The sequence below is a fragment of the Dermacentor andersoni genome, chromosome 10 (genome assembly GCF_023375885.2).
Source record: "Dermacentor andersoni chromosome 10, qqDerAnde1_hic_scaffold, whole genome shotgun sequence".
Lineage (NCBI taxonomy): Eukaryota > Metazoa > Arthropoda > Arachnida > Ixodida > Ixodidae > Dermacentor > Dermacentor andersoni.
The window spans coordinates 88,535,534-88,545,533 of NC_092823.1; positions in this window are offsets into that span (position 1 = coordinate 88,535,534).

Genomic DNA, 10,000 nt, shown 5'->3' on the forward strand with positions numbered 1-10,000 from the left:
GACCCAGCGATCCAGATACCACCTCGTTGCTAGTTAGATGCCGCCTCGAGAAAGCGTGAGGATGCAATGTCACAGCGCGGCGACAACACGACGCCGCCGTGATGTGACCCCACGGCGTACCCGCAATGCAAGGCGAAGAGCAACAGACCTCGACGTTCCTATCCATGGCCAAGCGGCCACTAAAACTGGTGCAATGATCTCTAATGACCTGAACATCAACGGTAGATATTTTTGGAGATTATTTGATAGCTTAAAAGTGAAAGTAACGCATCGTTTCCACACTATCAATTTCACGTTGAACGCGCAATTTGTTCGCGAATTTCACCACGTTGTGTGTGTGCTAAAGATCGGCCTTAAAGTGGTCATAGCTGGGCGGATGCACAGAGGGTTTGCTTTCTTAATTACAATTGTCACTTTAGTACATACAGTTTTGACCAGAAACGTGACGTCCTGAACAAGCTTCTGCAGGCCGCATAGATCATCTCGTTGGATTGGATTGCGCGCTGAGTCTCCCGAAGGAATATAATGGTGAAGCAGCGCAGCGAAACAGTCAAAGAACACCAAGCCATGACAAGCACCACAACCACCACACGCGTGTTTTGCGTCCGTTTGTTAGCGCTTCTCCACCACGAATCTGTACCAACTAACCAAGCTGTCTAGTACCTCGAAGAAAAAACTTAAGGAAAGGCATGCAAATCTTGCTTCTTGGATCAGTGTACACTTATTATGGGAGCTCTGCACAATAGCTTCCTTTCATAGATATTTCCTGCTCAAATGTATTGACAAAAACTCGCATTGTAGAAAAATTCTTACCACCACCGGCTTGAAGAAAATCTATAGTCTCTGGTACTTTCAGAATGGCTAATGGGTCTTGTCTTTTAGAGAGGCTCCTGCAGAGCGGACTTTACGCAGGTTTAATTAATCACCAAAACACATGCGCGTTTCGCGTGCTCAGAAGCGCACATTTGAAAAAGGAATATCTTTAGCGCGTGTGAAAGTGTACAACAGTACCAAGGACACAAACGTCTAATCATAATTAAGTACGGGAGTTGCCACTTACTCTCCATATTTTGTGAGATACAATTCTAACTTTACATGTTAATTGAAATGTCATCAAATCGTACGCCTCCCGACGCCTAATATGAAGTCTCACGGACGTAATCAGGATTTTGAGGTGTTTGGTCGTTTCCTGAGCTACGAAATCATCAATTTTTATGAGGGCCGAGACTGTAACCATTTTATTTTACTGAGTACAGAAGGAGCACATGACTACATCTCGCAGCCTTGTTGCTGAAATATTTCGACTTCTTTGATGAATTGGCAACAAGCAGAATGCCCATATTTCGGCCACCAAAAGACGGGTGGTGTGGGAGACAACACTTTATCAATGGTCAACCTATTTCTTGCAGTGCACTCGAAGACAAGCTGCTCTTTTATCGTCTGTGAATTGCTTCAGTCAGAGCTCTGCGAGATGAGCAGCAGTAGGGAAAGTTGCATGCATGTTTTTAAATCAACAGACGCTCTCCCCTTTGTGAACCAAAAGAGGCGCTTATTAATAGAAGTTCTCTTTTTTCTTTCTGGAACTTTACTAGGGCTCAAATAGTCTGATTTGTTGTGTTGAAGTGGTTTTGCATGGCATAGAATACATTCCTACAATTGGCACAAAATTATATTTTAATATATCCTGTTCTACAATATTTAACAGCATTTAAATTGTGGTAAAGATGTTCAGAAGACTTGATACATGTGGTAGTTATTCCGCGACATAGTTCATCTATATCTTTACTGCACTAATAAAGCCTCAATTGGACAATGTATAATGGCGACATAGTCGAATGCATGATCAGAGTATATTGAACATTGAAGGCTTGCTCCCACTGCAAGGGAAGTAGTGCTGCCTGGATTTCGGAGAAAAAAAAACTCAGTTTTCATATTCTCTTACATTCGGTTGTTTTTGAAATCTGATGGGGATCTTCAGGATGAATGCCAAAATTGTATCAAAGGTAATAGCAAAGCTGACTTGTTTCAGTAGCCAGTAGGGCGCTCACCGTAAATCTCGCCGTATAGACATGTGTGGTGCGCACTGATTTATTCATCGCAGAAGCAGTTACTCTGCAACTGCTATAGAAAATGCCAAATGACAATTAGTGTCACTAAAGAAATTGCTATGTTCCCAAAATATGTAACGTTTACTTGTTGTTAGTAATTGTTGCTAGAATTAACGGGATTATCTCAAAGCTAGCAACAATGCTGAGGGCTCATGCAAGAGGTGTGCATTCGTATACCGGGTATCTCACAACTTCAAAGTCATGCAACCTTTATGACTAGGCTGTTCACAAACTATGCTGAAATTGAAACACCGCTTCATGCAGGCACACTTTTGGACGCTCACTAACAGAGTCACAGGAAAAGGCCAGGTTTGCTACATGTCCAGTGAAGAATGTTCAACATTGGAGCACGCAATGAAGTGTGCAACACATTTTAGTACATTTTTACCTATATACCTAAAGCGTGGTGGGGTACAGAAACATCAAACTGATTGGTGAGAGTGGGACAAGAATTGATATGAACATATCGATTCTACGAAATAGCTATCATGAAATCTGAAAACAATTTCTCACGTGGCAGTTTTGTTTTGCAGGTTGATCCAGGATCAACGATGTATTGCATGGCGGCAAAGCCGATTATCGAAGATGCGAACCCTATGAATGAAACCTGCTTTCTGATCGGTACAATATATTGAACTTGATGATGCACAAACTAGAAAAAAAAACAGCGTGGGAATGAGTACACACGTTCTTTTAAGAAAACGGGATTCACAGGGGGTCATTGTTATGCATGGCATATAACACCATATAGGTGCCTATGAAAGCTAATTGAAACGCTAACGACTCTGATTCAAGCCACAACATTACTGAGTCTTTCAAACATATGTACAATGTCGTTATAAACAAGCTATATGTGAGGTCTCGTTCAGAGAAAAATGAAAAGTAGCCTACATGTTTATGTAGCCCGCATTTACGTCAACAGCATTTGTATTGTTAGCCTTTGTAAAAGTTATCTGATGTATCTCAAATTGAGACTCACGGTCTTCTAACCTGCTAGAACCAGATTTGGTGACCAAATTAGCATTCATAATGTACTTCTATAAATGTTGGAACCCCCTCATTACAAGCCATAAAACGAACTAGCATGAACCAAATTTATGACTGAGGAGAGACGATTTGACAAACACATTTATGAGAGCGATTCCATTCTCAGTGCATAGCCCCCTTTTAACCGCCTCTAATCGGATATTCTTGGTGTAAGCTGATATCTCTTTTGCACGCAGCCACACAACAACCCCGAAGATAAGTTTCGTTTATAATAGACGCTGTCCTAAAGCTGCACGGTCGACGCAATCACCGTCAAAACATAAAATGAGGTCATTTGAGAATACACATTCAGTTGATTAGGAAATACCCAGTTGAACAATAAGGTTGCAATGTAGGAATGGTCCATATCAGCAGTGCTTTGTTGAACATTAATACTTACCACCTGTACAAACCACCTGCAAAGAATTTTCGCTTCGCTCGCTTCAAATATCGGAAAAGTTATTTGTTCCGAAGAAGATGAGCCTGACCTCTTTAAAAAACAACGAAGTTCTACAACATACTACGGACTGCAACAAGAGTGGCCGCCAAGTAAAATACATGTAATTTGAGCACAGTGTCGCGATGCATAACAGGACACCCAGACAAGAGACGACGACGAAGAGGTGTTGTTGTTGCTAAGATGCTGCCATGTTTTAGAGTCAACTGGGGCCTTCATTATTACTTTTGCATAAACAAAATTCATACTTGTCTCCGCCTCGCAACAATAATACTTATCATACTCGACGTAATCAGGAATTTTCTCCATAGTGACAATATAAAAAACAACCAGTAAAAAAAATCGAGGTAATTCCTAGGAAGGGGACTTTAAATGTACTACGCAGGATTTCCCAACCGCCAAGCATAAATCCCTCTTTCGTGCAGGGTTCGCAGCACAATAACATTTCCCGACTCTTATGCTGTCTTTCGATTACGGATGTTCTCTCTGAACCATATGTTCACAGCAATAGAGCCATAATAAGAGAACATAATTTATGTATCTGAGCACTGGCGGCTGTCATAAGGATATCTACTTTTTTAGCTCCAAAATAGCAAAGTGTCCTTTACAAAAAACTGCTGTGAATGTGGACCTGAGCAATGTGCAGACTAAAAAGGGGGCTGGTCTTCAATGTGCACCATAGGTACAAATACCGCACAAAATACTGCGTTGTGACACTTCGCGACAAAACATCCTGAAATCTTTCACTATACTTTAGGCACCTAGTTTTGTGACCTTCAACAGCATTTGCTTGGAGATCAAACCGGATTGTCCATCGGAGAGGTTTCGGCAGAAAATACGAGGCGATGTAAAAACAAATGAGGGAAGTTTAATACATCATTATAGGTGAACGTTGTGCTCCAAGACAAAAAATCCAGCAACGTTCAGAGAAGCTGTGTGTACGCATGGTGGCTCGCTGGCTTCCTCATACCCTCCACAATCCGGGGAACCTCTTTCTCCCTTAATCCCGGGTAGAGGGCCTTGTCAGAACACGTCGAGTCAACCAACATAGAGGGTCATGGGAGGAAAACCACTCCTTGGCGTAGAGAGGTGTAACACAGGTCAAGTCTGTCATGGCTGGGCGGAGATGCTTTGCAATTGTATCAGGATACCGTACAAGATATTTGGGCAACAAGTATTTGAGAAAGCAATACAAAATACTTTTGCACGTATTGTATCCGATAAGATACTTTCCATTTCCGTCTTAAGATACTTGGATACATGCGTACGACGCTTGCACAGTGCTGTCAAACAGTAGAGCAAGTAATTCGCTGTAAACAGTGATATTTAACGACTGCGTATTAAAAGAAATTATGTATGGGTCCTGCAACATGATTCCTATATTAGAGAGGGGCAGTGCTGCCAAATTTAGTTTGCTTTGGAGTAGAAAGAGCGTGCGTGTAGCGTTTTCAAGCGTTTGTATGAAGCTTTACAATATAGATAAAGTCACCATAGCAGTGCACGGCCACTTTTCGTAGCTTTGACTTTGCATGCCTGAATGAAGTGTTTCGTTTCCAGGTAGTCAGGCGGAATGTGTTCATGTCCGCTTAAGATAAATGTTTGATTTCCCTTCCATATAAATACACATTGTGCTTTAATGCTGACTGATAGCATTGTGATAAATTTAAGCTAGCCTTTCTCGTTCAGCACTGATAGGGAATTTACTCACGGTAGATGATACTAGCTATGGCCATACTAAATTTCACATAAAAATATTTTCCGAGTAGAAAATAAAGCCGTCAATCGCCGCAACTACCCATTCCCTTAAGTTCCCACGAATGACGGTTTTGTACCTTCAGAAGCATGGTGCAGGTCATGGCTGGCGATACATGTGGAATAAAGAGTAGGGTAGTTAAAGTGCTAACAAACAAAAGTCTCATGATAAACTTTTTTCTAATGCAGTTAGCCGTCGGCTCGCAATAAATAATATTAAAGGGACATCTCTGTACATGCTACATCAGCGTTTAAGTTAGAAAAATTGCGATATCCCTCGTGTTTTTGGCGCTACCAACCTTATATTTGTACAAAACCGAAGCTCAGATGTTGGTGATCGCAACCCGTTTGATAGACGACCCTGGTTTTGAACACAACTAGCGTTTTATTATCGCTATTCAGCGTCACGCAGTAGGATGAGAAAATATATGATAATGGAAAACAATAGAAGGCTGGCAGTAATAAAGCATCCTTTTTTTCCGGCCGAGTCGTACCCGTGGCTCCTTGCTGAAAGCTGGATAGCAGAAGTCTTCGAGAAATTCACATTGGTCATCTTGTTCCTGGAAAAATACGGTGATGTCCGGGGAACCCTGGAGGTTGGGTTGCTTTAACACATGATTGCTTTAATTCGATTTCTCAGAGCTTTGTGATGCGGTGGTACGGGATCAATAAGCAAAACAAACACGCGTCTAAATAAAACAAGAGTGTTCCAACTGCGTCGAGTAAGCGCTCCAAATAAAGGCACGAAAGCGCACGCGTACAGTGCAAGTGCAAAGGAGAGACTCACAGAATGACATTATGACCACGAATATGATAAATATTGTACTTCTTGGCCAATAAATTTTCGTTCACTTGTCTGAGCGAATGCACCAGTCATAGGCAAATATTTGTGGCGCTCGCGTGGGAACGTTCCGCCGCAATGTCTGGGATGGCGCCGAATTATTGCAACGAGCAAACACCACATAGTGCTCTTAATAACTGAAACAATGATAGCTTGAGAATTACATCCGGGCTGACGGGGGAGCGTTCAGCCAGCCGTTTATTTTATCGTAGTTGCTACGAAGCGGGCAATAGTCATTACCATTAAAAGGACACAGAAAATGAGCAGATCCCCCTCACAGTGGGAATGATTGTGGCACACTGCATACTACTCCCAATTATTGGCTCTGTGACTGTGGCGGTAGAGCAGCTGGCTATGGGCTAAAAGCTGTTGATACTAATCTGTCCTCTGCAAAAATTTTCTTTTCTTATTCAAATAGCCCAAAGTCAGCTGAGACGGGAACCCACCTACTCCAGTGTTCCGCAAAGAGGCAGACAGTGATATGCATTGAGAATTCAGGCGCATATAGCCGCCCCACAACTGATCAGTGTTCGCGCAGCGGCAAAAAATATTAAGCTGTTAGTGTGAAGCATGAGACAGCGCGGGATTGTTATCGTGCCTATAAGAGCACGCCTCACAGGCTCCACGAAAAAGGACGCTATGCACCACACAATTCTGTACAGCAATGCCTTCCGTTCGATTCTATGTTACTTATAGCTTCGATCACTCACGGCCGGCTGGTCCCTTCGCTGACGTGGGCGCTCCGTCGCCCCCGCGCGAAGGCGCGAAAAGAGGTATCAGCAGGCCCCGCACACTCTCAAGTTCAACAAATGGCCACAGAGGGCGAAAAATCAATCTAGGCGTGTTTCAGCGTAAGCGCGCAAGTGGAGCTACTGTAATTTGGTCGAATACTTTAATTTGTGCTTTTTCTGCTAGGGGCGCTGAGCATGCTGAATTTTTCACTTTACACAAACCATTGACATAAACAATCGAGGTGTCTAAGGATGTTTTGTTACCTCAGGCAAATAGGCAGTTGATTTTTTTTAAATTTGATTGTTGAAGCTGCTTTTTAGTCATAGCGTCAAGGTTTTTGTACTTGATTAACCACCGACAGCCTATTGGCATCGATGTGTTTCCTGGCCGTTGGCGTTCGAATACTACGGCGGTAAAACATTTTCGATAGCATGCTGGTTTCGTCTGCGAGTTATTACATGGACTTGCTGTAAAGAGGTGTACTCTTGGCAAAACATAGTGCCTCATTTTGTTTAGGCGTTGATTATCATAATGAATGCGGCGGAGGTTGAGGGAGTACGCTTGAAGGTACGTTTTTATGCCGTTGATCTCCATAACACCGTAAGTACGCAAACCGATGTCACAGAACACCCTATGCATCATTGTGTGTTCTCCGTCATCGCTTGTTTGCTGTACGCCTACTAATTCTTCATTTCTTCAAGTGTTGTATCCTCCTTTTGTCCTTGTTCTCTTGTGCTTCACTTACAGTATGTCGTTCCGTCAGCTGTAATGCGCATTTGCAAAAGCAATACGTTTGATAAGACGCAGTGGTTATCATAATTTTACTACACATGTATTAAGCTGGCACATATGGTTCAGATACAGATGCCTGTATGCGGACTTGCACGACGTTGATGCGGAGATTAGGATAATTATGACACCCGTAAGGAAGAGGCAGCTGACGGCCGTAGGCTGTTGCGTTCTTTCCGCCAAACTACCCGGCCTGGTTGTGCTGTAAAGATGCTGTACAAACGTGACACGCGGTGACAGGGAAATCATTATACTTAGCAGCCGACCGTACGTTTTGTAGCTTAGGTCTTCTTTCTTGTGCGCTTGTGCTACCCTTATTAATGAGCCATTTCTTGACTATGTTCTTGACTATGTAACCGCGTTTGTGTGGATGCGTAGACGTGTGCTTTTTGTTGTACTTGTAAAATGCAAATAAAATATTTTCAGGCTTACTCAATCTTTGGTGTCGTGTGCGTTTATTCCAGTCGAGGCCATCGTGCCACCTGGAAACCGCATTCTGTCAGTAGCCCTACACAAAATGCAACAGCTGGAGCGCGGCGGCACAACTCGGCGTAACGGCTGCGTAATAAACGAAAAACCGCTCGGGATGCCCTTAAAAGTCGGTTCAGAGTGTGCCTTAGCTCGATATGACTCAGCGCTACATGTATTCTGCTGTGCCTCGATCGTGCTCCCGCCAGTTTGATTGCTGTGTGGCAAACGCAGCGCCTACATAATGTAGGCGCTACGTTTGCTACACAGCACCTCGAGGCGCAGCAGCCAGAAACACAGTAAAGCCACAGAACACCTAGTAAAGCGTGTGCAAAACCCCGTTTCCGTTTCCTGTTGTACAGCGCCACCTGTGGTCACATAGTTTAGTTCACGACGCCACCGCTACGCTTATTTCCGTAGCACTGTGGAAGGTACAGTTTCCCTTCTCTAAGTTTGTATAGGTGTTCTGTGGTATCAGCGGCCAACATTGTTGACACCGCCACAACATTGTTGCCCAGATAATCCACCTGCCCATTTCTATGGGCCGTCGCCATATTTAGTTAAGAATAAATTGTTTTCGTGTGACTGTCGCCCTCCGTTTGGGTCTTCGTCCATAACAAACCCGCCAGGCGTTCACAAGGAGAAAGATTTCTAGCATACCTATTCCTGACTACAAGCCTAGACAACAGATCCAGCGGCATAGGTTATGCCCTGGGGCCACGCGACTGCGTAAATACACAGTGGCTACCCGCCGTCCCGGGCTAGTGCCTCCTCTTAACGCCCGATGCACCGCACAAAGGACACCAAATAGTAATTCTAACTGGCCGCGGCTAGTCAAAGTTGGCTTACATACAAAGGGTGTCTTTTTTTATACCTAACAGAATTTTTGAAAATTGCCTATTTCTTATAGCATGAATGTAGGTATTGAGCTAGATTGTGCAATATTGCCGACAATACCTACACTGGAAATAAAGATGCATGTTTCAATATTTCAGATCAAACTCAGGAATAACCTGTTTGGCTAATTTTATTAGCGCAGAAGTTGCAATGCACAAATAGAACCAAGTCTTTTCAGAAAGCATATCCTCTTACGAGGAATTGTGAACTCTGAACAAGTTTTGAGTTTGGCATACTCAAAGTTGAACTGTTGTTCTAGTTTTTCGCTTTACCAAACGCCGTTTTGTGCATTGCAGCCCAAAATTACTGGGATACCCATGCCGTTTGCCATAAATTTTGCAAACGCATATCTTCAATTTTGTGTTATCCTCAGCATTCGCTCTATGTGGATATGACTTTTGATGTCACTGGCTCAATGAAAAATCTAATTTAGAAAAATGTTGTAGATTGGCGAGATATTCATTTTGAAGTTATTGTCCAAACATCGTCCGCCGTTGAAGTATTCTAGCTTAAGTAGTAGAATAGGGCTACATGGGTCATACATGATCTTTAAAATCTCTGTTAAGGTGTTCCAAAAAGCACCCGTAACGGAAAAAAAATGGAGCACGGAGCATCTAGACAAATCCATTTTCTGTCGAAACACCCAAACATTGATGCCGCATGACTACAGACTACTCGTTAAGAATAGCAATAACTCTTGACCCTATACGTCTACGCCTAGTTGATGGCCACCATAATTGAAAGAGTCTTCTCCTCAGAAAAAAACGGGATACAGGGAGGGCATTGAGGGTAGGACGGCATGCTTCTCCAGTGAATGTGTGGTTGTCTGCTTCCTCTGCCCTACTACAAACCAAGCGGCTGTTACTTTGTTTTTAGTGCATAGCGATGTCTTGTGCCATCGATCACGACTTCATGACAAGGTTTCGCATG